This window comes from Cupressus sempervirens, chromosome 6, assembly GCF_028749045.1.
Source record: "Cupressus sempervirens isolate cs-2001-9-10 chromosome 6, ASM2874904v1, whole genome shotgun sequence".
Lineage (NCBI taxonomy): Eukaryota > Viridiplantae > Streptophyta > Pinopsida > Cupressales > Cupressaceae > Cupressus > Cupressus sempervirens.
Window position 1 is genome coordinate 355,547,070 of NC_143123.1, and position 17,705 is coordinate 355,564,774.

Genomic DNA, 17,705 nt, shown 5'->3' on the forward strand with positions numbered 1-17,705 from the left:
TGTTTCTTCTTGGAATGACTACTATTCTTTCTATAACTACGACATTCTAACCAATAGGAGCCCTTCACAAGATTTCTCTGAACTCTTCTTCTTCTTCAAGAACTGATTCACCAAATGGTATTGTTGAGCACTTCATCTACACCTCTAGGCTAAAGTGTTCAAATCTGAAATAATATCTTCTTGGGTGTCTTGGAAGCCAAGGTTTGGTTGGAGAACTGGAAAAATGTTCTCATGTGGTAGCACCATCATGCTTCATAATAGGTGAATATCAATATTCTTGTTCAGTCTCCCCAGAGGAGTCACCAAAAATTTGTTGGTAAACAGATTTGTCACAGTAGAATTTGCCCAACAGAGTGTGTGGCAAACTGTTCACAACAGTTGGAGAGGCCCTTAGTGTGCAGCCTTCCTCTCCATTTAGAGGGGCAGCTCCCTTGTATGATATAATTTTAAAAATATTTTCAAATAAAGAATCTAAAAACTTCAAAGATCAAGAGAAAATTGTTCAAGACGAATGCAACACGCGCCCTTACAACCTTCTTCGGTAAACAAGATTGATAACAAAGGTGATCAAGAACTACGCTTGAAAACAACCAATATTACCAAGCACATTGATTAATATTTATAAACACTCGTACAACACCATGAGAATGTTTACTACAATAGATAACAATTTTGATTTTAGAATAAGAAATCCAAAGCATATCTCATTCCATTTCCTTGCACCAAGAAGACAAAAGAGATTTTCAATTTCAGAGATAAAAAGTGTACATATTTTCCAAAATTTATCTCTTAACCAAAATTTCAGCATGTGTGTTCCCTTATTTTTCAAACCAAAAGGTCTCTGTACAAAGCCCAAAAGAGCCCTTATATAGACATAGAGGTTAATAACTACCTTATTGTGGTTAATAACTGCCTCCCAAATAGGTGATTTGGGTGAGGTTAATTAACCTCAATAAAAATAATCTCAAATAACAATTACCACTAGTCAGAATGTATAGCTTGGAACATGTCTTTAGATGGTTGAATCATTAGCTTGTTGAGTTATTTGATGCAGACTCTTCTTCATGATCATCTATGTACTTCCTTGTAGACCTCCTTGTTCTATTGAATATCCCCTACGTGGGCATATGCTAGGAGAACACTTGCAAAGGCAATAGGGCATGGCTTCATACCTACTTTCCTCATTTCCTTGAAGAGGATCAAAGTTTCCTCAAAACATCCACTTTGAGTATATCATTAAATCATTATATTCTAGGAGACAAGATCTCTCTGAGGTAGTTGTTCTTCCAAAACCACCAAGGCCTCATCAAGCTATCCACTCTGTGTATATCCAACAATCACTATGTTCCATTAAACCAAGTCTCATCTAGGCATATCCTCAAAGAATTTTCAAGCATCACCAACTCATTTATTTTGAGCATATGCTACAATCGGTTGATTCCACAAAATCAAGTTCCTTCCAGGCATTTGGTCAAACATACTTTGAGCTTTATCAACCTGTCCATTCTGAGCATATGATGTAACCATTGTTGATCAAAACACCAAATTTTTCTTGAGTACTCTATCAAAACTTACACAGCCCTCCATTAAAAAACATTGTACTTTGTCCTCTATAATTGACGATCTAACAGAGGTCTATGTGTTGCTCCAATTGGGCATGCATAGAGAGGCTATTGGCAACTGATGTGAGATATAGATTCACACACTATCATCTACATAGGCAGTGGCTCCTTCTATATTTTCTTCTCAAGCTACAATGATATTTACCTTTACACCTGCCAAATTGGATTTACTAAAGGCATCAAGAACCTTTCCAATTCATCCATATTAGGCTCATACCAAAAATCATTTGATTCCTTAACATTCTATCAATTAGGAAAACTATCAAACATTTGTCTAGCACCAATTGTGATTGATAACTACAAACAATTCACCATGAAAGATCTTAAGAAGCCTCCCCTGTCGGTACCTTGAAGGTTGAGATTTGGCGATAGAGTGGACAGGTGACATATAAATATTTGAAGAAACCTCAGGCTCAATTTCCTTTACTTTAAACTATCTCTACCCTGCAAGCTTAAAGATAATAATGCACTCTTTTGTGCATGTTGCGGTAATCTAAAAATCCACTATGAATGTATTATTATATAGTCTCATTATCAAATGAATGTATAGCTATCAGCCCAAAAGTGGAAGCCGTTTATATTCACCCATGGTGACATACAAGATGGATTTTATGTGATCATTTCTCTTCCTCATATGGATAGAATAGTGTGTTCCTTTATAAAACTTGAAACTTGAAACAGTTTGAAAATTTCCTAAGCATCTACCAACATCCGCACTAATCACACATTTAGCAGGAGTCAAACAACCTTTTTAGTGAGTGCTGAAATGATAGCATAATTATATCTATCACAATCCAAACACCAAAAATTTGAAGGCTTTATATTGCACATTGTAGGAGTATTTTAGTTTTCCATGGTTTATGCTATTTGTACAGTCTACCCTATTATTTGGAGGCTTATAAACTCTTACTTCCCTTGAGAATAATTTACTAATTTCATGCCTTGGTTTTTATTTGGCGAGTACCCAATTATTCTCCTTTATAATTCATTCAGAAGTCAAATATGCAGCTAAGAAGCTTCTCATTGTTTATGTAATTTAAACCACCTTTTACTGCACATGATGAATCATCAAGGACTCTATCTGAGTCATTTCCATGGTTATTTCCAATTGCTCCCATGTACATGTCTGACTTCTTATGGGAGAGTTTTCAAACAAGTTAATAACTGCCTTGTACAGGTTAAGAAAAACATGTTTTTGGATGTTATCATTAACCTTTTGAGAGGTTAGTGAAAACATGTTTTTGATGGTTATCATTAACCTTTTGAGAGGTTAATGAAAATGTGTTTTTGGTAGCTATAATTAAACTTTAATAACTTGAGGCTCAGAAGTCAGAGTTAAAAAATTTCAAATGCTGTGCAAAGTTGAGAATGAGCCAGAGACATGAAAGTTTTTAGACACTCAAAAATTCAAAGATAAAATGGCCAATTTAAAGCATAAAACAGGCAAGTTTCAAAAATTAATCATGTCTTATAAAATTGAAATTATTTTATAGCCGACCAATAGCTGGCTCTAACTGCGGACAAGGACTGACAAGGACGAAACTCAAATCTAGAATAATTAAAGTAGTGCTTTATCTATGGGGCTATAGAGTCACTTGAGGGATCACTTTGCAAAATAGGGAACAAACACGTGAATATTTATTGATGATCATCTATGGTTCCACTCCTTAATGACGTCCACATTAGTGCTTATTGAATGTAAAGTTTACAAATAGATATTCTAAACAAACATGGCTTCATAAATTGTAATAACTACAACTTACAAAAAGGAAAATTTCATCCTATGAAAATTTCTAAATCTATTTATGCATATTGGTATTTTTAATTATTCTATATCATTAGATTTTCATAAATTTTTTAAAGTCATGTTCTATGTTTTAAAGTTGTATTTTTTCACATTCTCTCACAACAATCATTTGCATTTCACAAAATGATTTTTCTTGCAAGGATGATATTCACAAAAATTACATATAATCAATATAACATATCATTTACTTTAGATATTTTTAATTTTAGTTCTCTCCACATTTAGAGTACTATTAAAATATAATATTTTTTGAACTGAATATAATACATAACCATAAAACATAAACCCTAAAATTTTAGCACAAATTTTTAATGATACATCTTATTACATAAACAAGGCTCATAATTTATAGTTTATAGGATTAAGAATACATTTTGAAATATTTATGGAAAATCTATTACAAATTTGAAATTGAGTGAGAGGAGACATAATAATAATTCTACAATTTTCCTTAATCTTTATTATTACTGGACTGCTATGAATTGCAACTATTTCTTCCTTTTCTTCTTTGATTTCATTATTTTCTCCTATAATACAATTCACAAAAACTCATCCAAATAAATGATATAATCCATTGAATTTTCTTATGCAATGTACTAATAACAACAAATCTAATTCCTTTCCATCTTCTTCTTCAACCTTATCATTCTTGAAGATGACATCTGCAAGAAGCTTGACCTTTCAAGTTTTATAAGATCCCATTCATTGTTACACAACTAAGCAAGTAGATCACTTAGCAACACTATAAGTGAAGCAACTGATTTCTATCATTTCAAAAAATAAATAATTATATGTTTTTCTTATTTTTTAGCTATATTATAACTTAATATATAATGGATACCTACTCAAATTTGAATTCCTTCTCAAGCTGCATTAGAATGCTTGATCAAAATTACAAATGCCTTGCACAGATTGTATCTTTTCAAATGAATAACAATTATTAACATTATTTCAAATTCCCAAAGTAATTTATTTCCTAGGTTATTTTTGGAAACTATTAGGACATTAACTTCCTTCCTAGTAAATATCAAACAAGGTGTTAATTTCTACAAAAATATACAAGGGTCCCTTATAACACCTCGCTAGGGAACCAAAGAGACATTAACCTAAATAGTGAAACTAAGCTTATTGATTTTTTTTTTTTCCTTAGGATTTTACAAAAAATAATGTAAAATAATGTGGAAGTAAGAAACAATAAGATAATGTGTGCATACACTACAAGTCAAAACATAGATTACAAATCTCACGTGTTCCATAACATAGAATTACATATATATTAAAATCTACTAAATACAAATGATATATACAACTACACCTAATATAGATGAATCAATAAGAACATCACCACATATGCAAATCCCAAATCTAATTGATACAATATCAAAACACATAAAGACTCTACATCCACTACATATGTCACAGGGCATGAGTTACAGATAAAAGTATAAATACACCATAGATTTTATGACCAATACATAAATTAATATACAAGAATAATATGAGAAGATAAAAAAAGTCTCTAAAGATGAATCGTGATAACATAACTTCTACAAGGATCATCGAACACTAGAATAGGAATCTAGAACATATCTCAATGATAAAGGTCACAATACCACCCGACCTCATAGAACCCTAAAAGGCCCACTTCCTCTATAATAAGAAGATAACCATAGACTCCACACATATGTTAAACCATAAACCAATCACACAGTTCAAGGATGGAATCCTAAAAATTTATCTAATCTCAAAGTCAATACTCAAATCCAAAGTTAGTACACGCTAATCCAAAGGCAACACCACATGTAGGAAACCTTACATGTATATAGGGAAGTGTCATCACATAAATCTAACCCTTGAGTCTCATCTTGGTATCCTCTCTAGACCTTGATACTCAAGTGAACACATGTGACATCAATAAACCTTTCATACATACAAGGATACTAATTGTACAAGACCTAATCAAGTATCTTTTCCCACTCCCATCATAGTCAAGATCTCAATCAAGTAGCTAGGCATGGGTGAGGCATATGTATTATTAATACTCCTATCCTAATAGATTTATTAACTTACTTACAATAAGTGATCCTAGTAACCACTTGTGGGCATCGATGCTTATTACAAGCCAATACCATGTATATGCTTAGATAAATTACCCTAATCTAATAAATCATAAATAGTCATAAATTAGATCAAAGTAATTATCAAGTATGGTCCATATGAAGGTTACAATGCCGTGCCCAGAGATCCTTGCAACAAGGATTCAATACAAGCCAAGATATTTTTTTTTACAAGTATGAATGCACATGACAACATAATACAAGGATCACAAAGATTACAATAGAAAACTTCACCACAATCTCGGCAAGCAACAGATCTCTGAATGCCACTACCAAACTAACACATGAAAACAAAAGCCAACAACAACCAAACATAAGATGAGGGCTCGAAGAAATGACCACACATCAACAAAACACCAAGCTGGGATAGAATGCAGAATCCTAAAATTTGGCTAAGTCTGGATTTTTGAAGCCCTAAAATTTCCAAGAATCTTTATCTTATCTTGGAGAGGTCTGAAACCTATCTCAAAAGATTCATCGCATATATTAAAATATATCTTAAGTATAAGGAATTAAATATACATTAAGGAATTAAATATTCATCAACTTATACATAAAACAATATATTTTAAACCCCAACAGACAGACTACTGAAAAACACACAACAGAAATAAAAAAGAAATAGTATAGGGTCGAAGAACACCGAAGAGGGTATCCAAATCAACTCTCAAAAAGTTTAAACCAGACCAAAAAGTGCCTGCTACCTGCCTACACAGGTTTTTACAAAAATTAGGCGATACTTTAATATAGCATAGAAAAGTATTGCGTAAAATTTCTAAAGGAGGGTGACACTTTTAGGGATTAGGTGATACTTCTCCCAAAGGCGTGTGACATTTTTAGGGTGTTGTACAACATTTCTCATAAGGAGGTGTGATACTTTCTAGTATCTCCTGATATTTCTCCAAAAAGCATGTGATAGAATTAGGGGACACATGAAAAAGTTTCAATGGGTGTGCAATACATTTTTGTGTCGCACCATGCTGATAAAATATCGCTCATAGAAATAAAAAAAAACTTAAGGAAAACACAACAAGGGAAAAAAGAAGAGAAAAACTAAGTTCAAGACCTCCACACTGGGGAGTACCGGATCCACATAGATTGAAGAGAAAACACTCAAGAGCATAATCAACAATATGCCAAGGAACAAGAAAGAGGAACATCTATCCATCTAAATCAAATCAGTAAAGAACGTACAGAAAGCAACATCACAGTGAACGAAAATGATAAAACAACTAACTAAGTATGCGGTTTTTTCCCAACCATCAATGGCATCATAAGACTATCATGGGCCCTAGCCATCCCTTGCACATAACATCCCAAGCCATCGATCAAATCATTGGTACTATTGTAATAGGGATGTCACTACTAAAAAATGCTACAATATAAGCATAAGGAAATCTAACATGCTAGTAGCAAAGCATAAGATAATCCAATACAACAATTCACATCATCTAGTCATATGCTAAGATTTATAATATGGGAATGCATCAAATAAACTAACATCAGCTAAACATGATATCCAAGCATTCCAATGAAAGCATAAATCATAAGAAAGCATACTCTGAAACTCGAAGCATTAAGTGAAAACATCCAGCAATGGTCGCACTAGGATAAGAGACCATCTCTGTACACCGATCCCTAGTAGTGGTGAAGGTAGCTATGCCTCCAAACCAAATGGCACCAGTACATCCACACCCACTATGCTGATGGAGATAATGATCCAACCACAAACACACAAAAACAACATCCATGGCTAACACTCATGGCAGACAATATGATGGTTGTAACGAAGAACTTAAGACAATGCAAGGAGTACAAGTCCTACTCAGAAACTCAATAGGCTACTAAGTAGGGGCTGACATCATGGAGAGTGGCTTGGCATCGACAAGCCCAAGCTCAAATTTTCCCAGATTCAACTCCCTCAATGGAAGGCTCATAGATTGTGTAGATTCAACTCCCTCAATGGAAGGCTCATAAACTAAAGTACTATTTTATTATCTTTAGTTTTATTAACACTCACACATTTTATTTAGTTATCACTTACTTAAAACTTCCTCTGCCAACCCTATGGCGTCATGACACTAGACTGCAAGATAGAAGCCCCCTCCATATGCTACCCTACCCTACCCATGCTTATCGTATGACAAGTGCTCGTGGGCATGCATACTCCCATCCCAACCCCAATGATCATAACTTCTAGAAGTACCACGAAAGATCAAGCCTTGCAAGTCACCCAACACATGTATGCACATGTACTCGTGTGTGGTGCACCACCATCACAAAAATCAAAACACAAGGATAGGATAAGAATACAATGCAAAAGATAACACCCAATTGAAAGAAACATAGGAAGGACAAATTCTACATGAATCCCAAAGCCAATAAAACCATACATCATGAAATCAATCAACTGGCCTCAATCCAAGAGTATGGATTCTACACAAATCCCAATGATGCAACAAAACCAAACATCATGAACTCACTCAACTAGCCTCAATTTGAGAGTATGGATTCTACATGAATCCTAGTGTCCACAAAACAAAAACAAAGTTCCAAAGGAATCCATAAAACCAAGTATAAAATCACTCAACCAACTATAGTGTTAGGAGTACAGATGCAACATGCACCACAATGCAACATAAAAGTGCAATAGTGGTCTGACTAATATCCAAATGGATCATCAAGGTCCATGACCCATATTGTGCCAAGAAAACTTGAGAAAACAAGGTGGCATGCAAAACGAGGTAGAAACCGCAAAATTTGAAAAATTTCAAAATCAAAACCCATTTGACCTTTGGGCACAAAAACCCCAAAAATCTAAAAATAATCAAGTCCAGACACCATATGCAAAAATAGCCAGCATAACGATGTAAAACCCCAAACCCTCATCTCGAAAAATAGGGAAATGTTCATACCCGCCCAACCGGGTAGAATTAGCATACAAAAATGGCTACCAAAAACAAAAGTAGAAACAATAAAATAGGAAAGCCCTACCTCACAGCCAAAAGGGCAAAACAAAAATCTGAACCATAAAATAAATAGCCCACAGTAGTAGCTAAAAATCGTGGCAATCTAAGGTTTGCCCGAGCTGGATCCAATGAGCTCAACCTCATGATGATCCTATGCCCGTAGCTCCCACAATGAATAAAATAGTAAATCCTCATGAAGAGAATTTTGGGTTTTACTCTCCAACTTTCTAATTCAAAAGTGAGAAGTGAGGAATTAAATTTCTTTTTTGATATTTATTCACTTTTCAAGTGAATAATCAATTAGGGAAAATAACAAACCAACCTAGTTAAACCCTGAATTGACCCAAATGAAAATAGGCTATTCCTATAAATAAGAATTCATCTATGGAAAAGCTACAAAAAATTAAAATAAATCAATTAAAAAGCTCGAAAACCCAAAAACACATAAATTTCCTTAACAACTTTCGTAACAATGCGAACCTCTAAATGCACAGACATGCTTACTGGTCTAATCACATAATGCAAATGAGTTTAGATTTAATAATCATTGAAAGGGATAATAAAATAATTAAAATAAGGATACGTGGACCATACAAGGATGACATTGGTAAAATATGAATGGTTGAATCACTAACTCCATGTGCCACTGCCAGGGATATAGATCCTACACACTAAACAACACAATCAAGTGCAATTGCATATAATAACATAGCCAAAGCAATAAATGATTAAATCACCTAATTTAACCATTTATTTAATTATATTAAAATAATATATTTACATCACTCACATTCGCATAAAGCATAACAATGCAAGAATGGAGTAAATAACCATATCATTAAATCCAACACATAACATAATCAGTGATATGTCCAAATGTCGGATAACCAGATATCATCATAAAACTCACTGTCATCTCAAAAAGGCATCATCATGCAATATGATCAACTAAACAACATAGTAGTCTAAAATTTATGATATTGAAATCAAAGTATAACATCTGACCCTCAGGTCCTCTCAAATATAAAACATAACATAAGTAACAGATATCTCTCAGATCAAAATATAACAAGGTAAATGTTTGTAGTACATAACCAAATAATCCAACATGAACAATCCATTTCAATAATTTAAGCATTAAATAATGATTGTTAACACAACATGAAAAGGCACTTAAAATACATAAGTGAACACAGTCATAAACATGACTAACCACTGCTACCAGGACCTAATCCAGTGTAGCATGGTAATAGAACATAGTGCAATCTCTGAACACATCTCAAGGTAACAATGGAACAACCTCATGTTACCACATTGATCTTAGTAAGCACTGGCACAAACCTTAATGAACCATAAATCATATCACAATCTCCTAAATCAATCAAAGCATAATTAAAACAATTGATACATAAACATAAATCCAAACACCTCAACGGTGTAGACCACTCATGTTCACAATCATGATCCATCACAACAAAAGATCAACAAGGTTGCATCCATCAGAATGACTTACAGAAGTCAAATGGGAGAGGCACTACAAAGGTAACTGGAACACACACACTAGTCCTAAAACCATAATTCTCATTAATACACATGGGTCCTCAAATCTATATTTAGAAAAATCTAAATTTGGTCCTCAAATCATAATTCTCATAAGTACATATGGGTCCTTAAACTACAATATAACAAATCTAAGACTGGCCCTCAAACAATTACATAAAACACTCTCATAAGTATAAAATTATAGGTCTTAGAAAATTGGTTGGGAAAAGGTAATCATGACTGAAACATTAACAAAAAGTACTTAGCATAACCACAATGAAGTATAATAGACCCTCCCTAAGCCTCAATGTACAACCACTATAGCCAATGTAAATCCCACAATACCCAACAACTACAAAGACAATGTAAACACATGCATTTCACATAAAATATTCTTAATGAATAAAAGTTCACTTATTTTCAAAGGTTTAGCTTGACTATAAAATATATCATTTTAATATTTCATAACCATTTAACTATTTAACAATGTAAAGTCTCAATTAATTCTCCTTGTATAATAAAGTTCATTAATAGAAAGTATTAACTCTCTAATGAATAATTTATTCATTTAAATATTATTTCTTTTGTTTACAACTCCATTTATATTCTATTTAAATAAATTTTAAACTAATTTGAACATTTATTTAAATTCAAAACTTAATATAAAGCTCTAAGTTTATTTACATTAATAGATATAAAAATTTAATTTTCATTAATTAAATAAAACTTACTTTAAAACTTAATTTATACTTTTTATAAATCTTTAAAAATACATTTTATTTATTTAAACTCTTAAAATAAATAAATAATAACTTTACAAATTGGGGGAAAAAATAAAAAAATTTAAAAAAATTAAAGAATAATTTAAAAAATAAATTCAAACGAAAATATTAAATTTCCTAAATATATACCAACATGCTTTTCTCATTTTTTAATTATTTAAAACCCTACGAGATAAAATTTTCTTTTTCCTTTAGGGTTTCTAGTATGGTTTTTGTTTTCTAATATTTTGTTGTAAACATGGAAAGCCAAATCAACCAATAACATGATTTAATGGAAATCAACCAATTTAGATGCAAGGTAGACAATCTTTTCAAATTAAAAAGCAACATGAGTTTTCCAAACCCTGCCTATAATCACAATTGAATAGAAATAACAAACAAAGAAAAAAACAAAACTCCAAATCCAAGCTTTCAAAATAAGTCTAAAATATTTGCACCAAAAATTCTTCTTAAAAATGATATACATAATTCAAAATAATAACCCAAAACCCTCATTTATAGAAGACTCAACATGGTTTCTAAAATAAGAGACTCAATTAAATAGTTTAATAATCAATTCATTTAGTTAAGTCATTTAACTCAACTTTATTTTAAAATATTAAGCTCTAATTTTACAATAAAGCATTTTTCAAGTTGTATTTTTTTTTATCAATAAAAGGCAATTGCCATAGTTTAAATAAATTTAAATATCTCACCTAATTGTTTTCATCTAGGTGTTTAAAGTGCAAGCATCAAGGGAAAAGAATGGGGGAGAAAACCCCATGTCTCTCTTGGGATGATAGTGTCCTCTCTACTTAAAAATACATATGCCACTTATTAGGAAAGGGGTCTTTAGGAAGGCATTCCTTCCTTTACATATAATTATAAAAACATTTTTAGAGTACATTTATCCTAATTTTGGAGATTATTTGGATAATATAAGCCTTCTCTTATACATGCTTAGAATATATTTTCCCAAATTTTGGGATTAATATACATAGATTATAATTATTTCTATTAGAGAATATTTGCTTTAAATTAGTGCTTTGAGCTTGCTACTTGTTGCATTTCCTTTGGCAAAGGGATACATCTTTTTCTTGCACACTAAATTCTAGCTCAAATCTTTGTTAGGGAATAAAGCATTTATAAATATTTAGTACTTGATGAAATAAATCAAGATTTAAACTAAATTTTAGAAATATTACTTGTCCATAGTTACGAATAGACATACCTCTATTTTCCTTGACAATGAGGTCAATTTTGATTAGGGAACCTAAGTAATATTATAAATATTCTAAAAAGAAGATATACTTTCTTCATATAGTTTGAAGTTATAGTTTATATGCTATGGAGGATTTGAGTTACATTTTCAAATAGTTCATCGTATACATATATGAGATCTTAAACTGCCTTTTATTAATCTAAATTGAGAGATCATAACTAATGAGAAAAACTTCATACTACTTAATAGATTAAATATATAATATTTACCTTAATATTTCATGTAAATACATATATAGTTTCTAAAGTTAGGAGTAGAGGAAGAGCCCATGAAGGGAAACATAGATCTAAGTAATGAATAGGTTGAGAGTGTTGAGTCTAATTATGTAATAGAGAAAAGAAGGAAGGGAACATAAAACATCTTATTAATAAAGATTATTAATAAATTCATTACAATTTTATATAAGACTTATGACCTTAGCTAATAGATGTGACTTGGAACTACAAATTATTCAAAAGTTATCCATTACCAAAAGTAACATCATAAAATATTAATGGTAAAGTTAAACAATTCATATAGTTGAGAGTACTGAAAGTTGTTAATTATAGAGATTCTTAAAGCCACATACATATCAAAATATTAGAAATATATCTAGATAAACATAAAAGGAGTATCTAGTTAAAACAAAATCTTCCTATGAAACTAAATCACAAGGATCTTCAAAATCCAAGGCATCAAAAATCCTTACTTTGCCTAGATTATCTTTAACTACATTTAGTCTTGTAGATTTTTGGTAAGATGAATTTCATGCTTCCAAGGTCACTAATATTCATAGATAAGGGAATGCAATAACTTTATTCTTTAGGAATTTTAATGATTTAGAAGAGATATAAGTGTATATATACCCTATTATAAGTGTGTGTGTACACACACACACACACACACTTATAATAGGGTATATATACACTTATATACCTTCATATATATATATATATATATATATATATATATATGAAGGTATATAAGTGTATATATATGCTATTATTAAGTCAATGTATTTTGTAATAATCGATACAAAAATAAAGTACAATTAGTCACCTCATGTTTTGCAATGTGTGTGTGTGTGTGTGTGGTAGTCTCATATATGTACCCACATGTATGTTACACATATATACTTCTTAAAGACATATAATAATTTAATTGGGTGATTACTGGATGCTACATGTCATGTAAATTATCTTAGATCTGTACTATTTATTTTATGTAAACATGTAGGAGCATAAATTGATTTAGACTTGAAATGTTTCAAAATATGCATGCCAATAGAAGTTGCATTAATTATGCAATGCAAGGACTCGATAAGTATAGGTCGTGAGACTAAAAAATGTTATAGGTATTATTGTTATCTATACATAGCTAAGTAACAACAATGAACACACCTTTCCTACATTCAACATCTGGTAAATGTTTTCTATTGAACTTAGAATTCCTTTTTTGAAACCATAGGTAAGTAGGTTTCACAAGGAGGCCCTTCATTACATTACATATGTTATGTAAGGGTATGTGAAGGATCATGGTCAACCAAACTATGGCCTTAAGTGGTAGGGAAAAACTAGCAAATCAGGGTTATGTCAACTTGACACATAATTTTAAAGTGGTTTTGGACTTTATATCAAAAATTTGTAAGAAAATAATCTATAAGAAATTGAATGTAGTTTCTAAACTACCAGGCCTTATTTGGAGAAGAAAATATTTGATTGGTCAAAAGTTTGGATTTTAATGCAGTACTACAAAAATTTCAAGGAAAAAATAAAAAGTAGGTGTATGTCTGACCACCTTAATCAAAATCAAATGATAATATTTTTAAATATAATTATAGATATAAAAAGTAGACTCATGCCTAGATGTGATGCATATTTTTTCATATTTTTATTCCAAATAAATAACTGAATATGAATTTTCCACTAATTTTTTTTTGAAAAAAACACTCTCGTGTCTAACCACCTTAACTAATTGAAAACTTTACCAAATTAATTTTTTTTTCCAGGTTATACTAGGTGAAGCATAGAATGTGACACAACTTTTGGATTTCCGATATGAAATCGGGTATCCGATCACGACGAGTTTTCCAATTGCAATTTTGGAGGGAAATTTGAGAGGAATGATTTTCCAACTGCAATTTTGGAGGGAGGGAAATTTGAGAAAAAAGAAATTTTCCAATTGCAATTTTGGAGAGAAATTTGAGAGGGAAACTTTAGAGGGTTTTAGAGGGAAATTTATTTGGGGGAAATGTGGACATTAGTATTATTATTACATATGATTATGATTATGATTATTATTATTAACTATTAATATTATATATGATTATAATTATTATTATATATAGTAATATGTATAATAATAATTATTAAATTTAATATAGTTGTAAATATAATAATTATTATTATAACTAAATATAATATAGTAATATATATGGTAAATATTATTATAAATAATAATATATATGGTTATTATTATTATCAAATCTATAATCTAGTAACATATATGATTATTATTGTTAGATAATCTAATAATATATTATTATTATTATATTAATATATACAGTTTTATATTATTATTAAATATAATCTTGTCATGAAATGCATCAAAAGGGGTCATAAGTTAATGTATGACCCCTTTCGACGCATTCCTAATGGGTCCCTAGGGGTCCTAGGGCCCATAGGGACATAGATTGTCATTAAATGCATTGAGAGGTCTTGACACATTAGAACCAACTACATGCATCCCTAAGGGTCTTAGGGCCCCTAGGGACATATGTTGTCATGAAATACATCCAGAGGGATCATAGGTTAACCTATGACCCCTCTTGATGCATTAGAACCAACCACATCTGTCCCTAGGGGTCCTATTGCCCCTAGGGACATACATTGTCATAAAATACATCGAGAGGGGTCATAGGTTAACCTATCACCCCTCTCAATATATTAGAATGAACCACATACATCCCTAGGGGTCTTAGGGCCCCTAAGGACATATGTTGTCATGAAATGTGTCGAGAGGGGTCATAGGTTAACCTGTGACCCCTCTCGACACATTGGAACCAACCAAATGTGTCCTAGGGGTTCTAGGTCCCCTAGGGGCATATGTTGTCATGAAATGCATTGAGAGGGGTTATAGGGTAACCTATGATACCTCTTGATGCATTAGAACCAACCACATGCATTCCTAGAGACATATGTTGTTATGAAATGTGTCAAGAGTGGTCATAGGTTAACCTATGACACCTCTTGATGCATGAGAACCAACCACATGCATCCCTAGGGGTCCTAGGGCCCCTAGGGACATAGGTTGTCATGAAATGTGTTGAGAGGGGTCATAGGTTAACCTATGACCCCTCTTGATGCATTAGAACCAACCAACCCTAGGGGTCATAGGGCCCCTAGAGACATACGTTGTCATGAAATGCATCAAGAGGGGTCATAGGTTACTCTATGACCCTCTCAACGCATTAGAACCAACCACATGCATCCCTAGGGTTCTTAAGACCCCTAGGGACATACGTTGTCATGAAATGTGTTGAGAGGGATCATAGGTTAACCTATGACCCCTCTTAACATACTAGCACCAACCACATGCATCCTTAGGGGTCCTAGGGCCCCTAGGGACATATGTTGTCATGAAATGCATCGAGAGGGGTCATAGGTTAACCTATGAACCCTCTCAATGCATTAGAATGAATCACATGCATCCCTAGGGGTCCTAGGGCCCCTAGGGACATAGGTTGTCATGAAATTTTTCAAAGAGCCTATGACCCCTCTCGATGCATTAGAACAAACCACATGTGTCTCTTGGGGTCCTAGGGCCCCTAGGGGCATCGGTTGTCATGAAATGCATCGAAAGGGGTCATAGGTTAACCTATGAATCCTCTCGATGCATTTTAGAATCACTTAAATGGATCATAGGTCATAATAATAATAATAACAATAATAATATATGTTGTTATATTTAATAATAATATATATAATATATTATGCTATTATATTTAACAATAGTATAGTAAAAACAATAATAATATAATATTTATATTTATATATTATAATAATAATATATATATATAGTTATTATATTTATAGATAATAATAATAATAACATATATTATTATATTTAATAATAATATAATATAATAATCACATATATTAATAACAATAATAGGTCATAATAATATATAATACATAACAATAATCCTAAATAATATTACTCATCATACATTCCCCTTAATTCCCTCCAAAATTTTGGCATTAATATCGGATATCCGATCTGAAATCAGATATTTGATTTATTATTGGGTATCTGATCTTAGATCAGATACCCGATTAAATTGGCATGATTTTCCCAAAAATATTCCCTATCACTGCAAACTTGACAACATCACTTTTTGTGGGCCATTTTCACAGGTTTTGGGGAAACTCATGTTTTGGGGCCCAAACGATCAAAAATGTTTGATAATATATCATTAGGTGTACAATATTGTCATCTAAATGGGGAGCAATAGTCATCAAAAGGCTAAATGCAAAAGGAAGGTAACCAATGAAGACATTGTGGCATATAGGGAAAGGGACAAGGTAAATCATTGAAGGAAAAGACAAGGTATGTTAAATGTGAGTCAAGTTGACGATGAATTGGTCGAAGGTGAAATTATAGAGTCAGATAATGAATATGTGCATTTGGGGAATGAAAATGTACCAATTGATAATGATAATGCCATGATTGAAAATTTAGAGAATGAAAATTTGGAGGATGAAATGCTACTAGGTCATAATGTAATTATTTATGCACTGAATAAATTTAGGCACTATATTACTAGATGTGCAATATTTGTTCCTACTAATCACTCTGCTATAAAGTATCTGATGAATAATCCTCCAATATTAGGAAGATTGGCTTGCTAGTTGTTACTTATGCAAGAATTTGATATCACAATAATAGATAAACCTAACAAATCCAATATGGTAGCTAAATTTCTTTCTCAGTTGTATGTCCCTAATGATCTTGCAACCATTGATGAAAATTTTCTAGATGAACACCTTTTCCTATTATCTACCAAAAATCCATGAAATGAAATGAAATCAAAAGAAATGCCCCTGTAGCCTCAAGTAGTTGTTGCACCCTTTGATAAATGGGGGATTGACTTTTTCACTCCTATTGAATCCTCTTCACAAGGTAAATCCTATATCATAGTTTGCATTGATTATGTAACTAAGTGGGCAGAGGCCAAATCCATGAAACACCCAAGGGATAAAAATATTGCAAAGTTCTTGTATGAATCCATCTTTACACAATTTAGAGTTCCTAGGGAGTTGACATCTGATCAAGGAGCTCAATTTACATGTAACCTGATAGCTATTCTCATGAAAGAATATATTATTTAGCATGGTAAATCATCACCTTACCACTTGCAAGATAATGACCAAGTAGAAGTTACCAACAGGGAGCTAGAATCCATTCTCACCAAAATAGTAGCACTCCATAGAAAGGATTGGACAACATGCCTTCCTAAAGTTCTTTGGGCTTATAGAACCACCCATAAATCTACAATAGGTTTTACTCCTTTTGAGAATGTCTATGATAGGTCAAATTTAATGCCTGTAGAATTTGAATATAAAAC